General features: G+C 47.6%; 1 long non-coding RNA gene across 1 annotated transcript; it reads right to left on the bottom strand.

The window, feature by feature from the left end:
• Positions 1-490: 490 nt before the first annotated feature.
• Positions 491-4,713, bottom strand: LOC310754532. Its single transcript, XR_014543856.1, has 2 exons — positions 3,639-4,713; positions 491-913 (listed from the first exon to the last, which is right to left on the bottom strand). It is a non-coding gene; the product is annotated as an uncharacterized lncRNA (long non-coding RNA).
• Positions 4,714-5,526: the final 813 nt, after the last annotated feature.

Genomic DNA, 5,526 nt, shown 5'->3' with positions numbered 1-5,526 from the left:
TGAGGGGGAGGAGGCAGGCAGACCCATCAGAGGTCCCACGGAACGTCCTGCCCCGGCTGGCCCCACCCCAAGGCACAGGGTACGCGCACTGCCCCAGGCGGCCGATCGGCTTGTTCCGCCGCTGGCTGGCACTGAGGGGTGTAGCTCAGGAGTGTGTGGGGGGGGGCTTCGGCAGCATCTGGAGAGGCCTGGGTTGCCACAGTTTCAGGAGGTTCCCCATTGCTGCTCTATGTAACTCACACATGCAAAGTCACCACCTGTTACTGCATTGATAGGGCTAAACAACAGCAGCCTTTTCTTATCCTGACCTCTCTGTGGCTTTGTTTATCCAAAGAATGGGGAAAGTCTTGGCAGTGGTTTGGCTCCAAAATTAGGCTGCCTCATCAAATATCCTAAGAAAAAAGCACACCAAGAACTCAGGCCAATGCAAGCTTCAATAGTGGGAGTGGTCCCTACTCGCAAATCAATAGCCAATAGTAACAAAAACTAATCCATTCAAAAGTATGTATTCTGACAAGGATTACAAACTCAAACAGAGATTACAAACTCTAACAGAGATTACAAACTCAAACTCATAAAGATACGTATAACACAATAAGTCGTTACAGAGTTAGAGATAAGAGTTTATGAGTAGAGATAAGTTCATGTTACTCCACAGTCAGATTCGATGTGGAGGTCTTCACAGAGCAGAAGTCAGAAGTCAATTATGGACTGGAAACCAGGACAGGGCCCTGTTTCGATGTATTCACCTTCATCAGCTAATTTTTAAAGGGTCGTGTAAGTTTGAAGGCTTTGGGATAAATATATCCTGTTATTTTCTACGTTTCTCAGAGATAACAACTACGTGTGGGTAGATCAACGTGTATCTTGAGCCTTTCTGTCAAATATCCTGGCATTTGCACATCAGCCTGCCCTGTAAGGTGAGAGAAAGGGCAAAAATACCCTTTATGGACAAAACACGGCATAATGGACCTGTAGGAAGTCTCCTTCCTTCCTTCCTTCCTTCCTTCCTTCCTTCCTTCCTTCCTTCCTTCCTTTGAGGTTACTGCTGCTATAAGCAAGTGGTATTAGCCGCGGCCGAGCTGGCCCTATTAGGAAACACTGAAAAGGTCATCATAATTAAGCACGGATTTTATTTATAAAGCACCAGCCAACTCCCATCTCCCTTGGCCAAGTCACTGGAGGCTCAGTACAGGCAGTTTAAAGGGACGATTAAAAGAAAGTCACGACAATATAGTTCACAGTCACCTTTCCTTAGCATATATTCCATGCTATTAATTAATGGATACTGTCAGGGGGGCTGTTATCCCATGGCTGTCACTTTCTGATTGATGTGGGCAAAGGGAGCCCATGCAGAGAGGAGGAAGGCGAGATCTTCTAGCAAAATGGGACATCTCCATGGGCAACTTGGAGTTCATTCATCACAAATGAACAGCATCTTTAGTTAGGGCTGGAAAAGACTCTCCGCTTTAAACTCTGGACAGCTGCTGCCAATCAGTGTAGAGGATACTAAGTTAGATGGACCAATAGTCAGACTCCGTATAAGGCTACTTCCTATGATCCCAGCTCATTCTGTCCTCCAGAATCTAGACTCACATCTGCACTATACACTTAAGCAATATTATATCACTTTAAACAGTCATGTTTAAAAAATACTGGGAGCTGGAGTTTATTAAAGGTGCAGGGAGTTGACTCCTATTCTTCTCACAAAGCTATAATTCCCAGAGTTCCCTGGGAAAGGGGGATAAACCACTCTGACAACTGCAGCTCCCTGAGGGGAATAATTTTCAGCATCCATAACAAATTACAGCTCCCAGATTTCTTTGGGGGAAGCCATGACTGCTTAAAGTGGAATAGTATTGTTTAAAATGTGTAGTACAGATGGGGACCTGGAATGCAGTCAAGAGAATCTAGAGTGCAGTAACTTCAACATAATCTTTTTCTTCTTTTTTTACTCCATCATTTTCATCTGAGTCTAAGAATGCAAGAACCAGTGCTTTTTTTCCTTAAAAAAAAACAAACATGTTTAGGAGTACTCTCATTTTGACTCAAGAAAATCACCGCGAAAGGAAATGAAGCTGCCATCAGAGGTGGTAACAACAAAACTGACCAATCACTGTGCTAGATTCAAACTCCTACTTCACACATTAAACGCTCGCTTCCATCTGAGACTCAGGAAACACTGTGACAGGAAATGAGGCTGCTACCGGGGGTAGCAACAGAACTGACGATTCACCGTGCTAGAGAAGAAACTAAAATTTTAGATTAACAAAATGTTTAGGGGTATGCATACCTCTGAGTCCCCTCCCCCCGCCACCCCAAAAGCACTGGCAAGAACAATACTGGTTCAGCATCCCTGCTTCCCATAGTGACCAATCCAGCAGACCCCTCATTTTGCTTTCTCTCAGCCAGCTTCCCATCCAGACAACAGCATGTATCACCATCTCTTTGTCTCTCCACTAAGCTCCCAAGGGTATGTTAAGCCCATCGATGGACGTATTCAAGAGCACTCTTGAAATTCAAAGCCAGTGTCCTCACTTTCTTTGCCTTGAAGATGACAAATAAGCATTTCCTGGCTTGTTGTTGAAATTAGCATGAAATATCTCTTTGCTCCTCCCAGCGGGCGGCAATAACACATCCACTTCACACGGCCCGGCAAGAGTGGAATCCCTGGTGCAGGTGTCATGTTTATGACACACTGCATGATCACCCCTATATGACATTTGCACATCACACAGTCTAGTTCCTTTCCTTCTGTTCCTGTCCCAAGTCTTTTAGAGACGGAAGCCGTGGAGTAGTACAAAAGGAACTTTCACAACCAATCCAAGGCACAGTTGCACACCCAACGTGATTCTCCCCACTGGATCTGTGCTCTGGCAGACACTGTGGTTGTGAAGGGGATGGGACAATGTCAGCTACAGGTTTGAGCAAGCGCTTGGGCTAGAAGCTCTCCATGGACACCCTTCCCAGAGTGCCCCACCATCTCCACTTCACCACTATCGTCAGTTCCCCTAGATCAGTGGTTCTCAATCTGTGGGTCCCCAGATGTTGTTGGACTACAACTCCCATCATCCCTGACCACTGGTCATACTGGCTAGGAATGATGGGAGTTGTAGTCCAACAACATCTGGGGACCCACAGGTTGAGAATCACTGCGCCTAGATCAAAACAGCAGCACCTGTCAGAGAGAGGGAGAGGGAAGACAAGGGTCACTATGGCATTTCTTCACAAGAAACCCACAGCCAATTTCTTCACAAGAAACCCACAGCCAATGGCAACAGCTGGGGAGGCTATGGTGGGAAGGTAAACGATGTTACCGTGCGCTTTGGATTGCGTCCCGATGTTCCGTTGTGCCAGAAGTGGTTTAGTTCTGCTGGCCACATGACCCGGAAACCTGCCTGTGGACAAACACCGGATCCCTCAGCCTGAAAGCAAGATGAGCGCCTCAACCCCATTAGTCGCCTTTGACTGGACTTAGCCTTCCAGGGGTCCTTTACCTTACCTTTTTTTTAACCTTTAGATGGATGAACGGTCAGACTCATTCTAAAGCAGGGGTAGGCAATGTGGTGCTATCCAGATGTTGTGGACATCTCCCATCATCCGTGGTCAAAGGCCACAAGGGCACCAACATTGTTTACCTGTGGTCTAAGGCAGCTTCTGCATCCCTAGGTGAATAGGCAGTAACAACAAGGAGCAGGAAGCGAAGGAGCAGGCATTGTCAGTGGCCCCTGCTAGGACAATAGCCTCAACAAGTGTCCAGTGATATCTACCCAAGATACCAGCCTGGTGAACTGGCTTGGGAGCCTTTTAAAAACTGCAGACCTTTTTATGCACCCTCCTCAACACGCCAGCATCATGCGGTGAGAAAGCCGAAGTGTTTTCATTCTGCTACACTCTGTGAGCCCTGTAACAGGCAAGAAGCGGAACAAGGTGTAAGTCAAGTTGACGCATACATAAAGGAATAAAACCATGAATTGTACGACCCCCTGAATAATATCGCCAGGCGTCAAACCACTTTATATATCTTGGGTGGTAAACTGGGCCCTCACTCGAGGGATGGCAGGAGGAAGGCAGGTGTGGAGAGAGTCTGGGGCAGCAGACACGAAGGGACGGGCGTGAATTCTGCACGGAAGCTTCTGGTAATGGATGCCATGGTTACGGTTGCCCGAGCAACCACTGCACACATCCATTTCCCTGCACAGGAGCTGAAAGTGAATGACAATTTGGAAAGCAGCAACCCAGAAGAATCTAGGAGGCCTTAAAGAAGATTGATAGGAAAATCAATGCCTTATATATAAAAAAAGGCCAGGTGACTGATCCACCTGAAAGGAGGCTGTTTATTTGCCCAGCAAAGCCAGGAGGCTTGAGCAAAGGGATGGAGCATTAATTGCAGGCATCCCTCCTCCATCTCTGCACCCTTCTCTGAGGCACCAGATTTTTTTATATATAAAAAAAATCATCACCCATCTATGCTATTCACTATCCGTCCCCCCCCAAAAAAATCCACTGCCTTGTGCATGGGCTGAGGGACCAGCCATAAACTTTTACTACCATTGGTTCTCCATTCAGGAAATAACAGGTTCATAAACAGACCAGACAGTCCAGAGCAGTCAACTTAGATTCCGAGCAGGCTCCCTCTCTGCAGCAGCTAAGGAGGCAATGCCGAGAAGCGGCCAGACTCACGATCCAGTCGCTCCCACCTCGCCTCCCCGTTCTCCCCCAATTGCTGTTTACGAGAGGGGAGCCGTTTCTCGTAACCATCCATTTTGGAAGAGTCTGCTTGATTAAAGAATCACATTGCCAGGCACGCTTTTTGGCGGAAGGCAAAGGGAGCCACTGTTGTTTTTCTCCTCTCCTGGAACTTCTGGGGCTGGACCAGCTATTGGAAACGGAAGGGAAACATGTGGAGGAAGAGTGTGTTGTTGTGTGTCTGTGTGTGTCTGGAGAGAAGGAAAGAGGGTGTGCATCTCCTCCCCCCACCCCCAACCAGCTAGCTTTCCAAACTGCACCTCCGTGCTATGTGGAGTAATATGTGAACCACACAGAATGTTTGTGGGGGGAGCCATAAAATCCCAGAGTCCAGGGACCAAAGAAAGGCTTATGAATGTTGGGGACAGGCATTTCAATTTCAATGGGACCAATCCTTCTGATGAGTGCTTGGAGACAGCCCACGCCTGCTCCCGCCCCTTCTCAGTTATCTCTGCTTGACTGAAATGCATAGACCTGCTGGGGTACCAGAAATTAACTGGCAGCAACGTAGGGCCTGTTTTAAGCACCCTTCTTTCAGGAGAGGCACTTTCCTCTAGTTGCAGAACGATCACTTTTTTACTATTTGTGTGGCAGTAAGCAGGGTTCAGGGACACAGGTGGCGCTGTGGGTTAAACCACAGAGCCTAGGACTTGCTGATCAGAAGGTCAGCGGTTCGAATCCCCGCGACGGGGTGAGCTCCCATCGCTCGGTCCCAGCTCCTGCCAACCTAGCAGTTCAAAAGCACGTCAAAGTGCAAGTAGATAAATAGGTACCGCT

The sequence above is a fragment of the Podarcis filfolensis genome, assembly GCF_964270895.1.
Source record: "Podarcis filfolensis genome assembly, chromosome: 2".
Taxonomy (NCBI): Eukaryota; Metazoa; Chordata; class Lepidosauria; order Squamata; family Lacertidae; genus Podarcis; species Podarcis filfolensis.
Note: the sequence above shows the minus strand (reverse complement) of the source record. Positions and strands in the feature narration are given on the sequence as shown.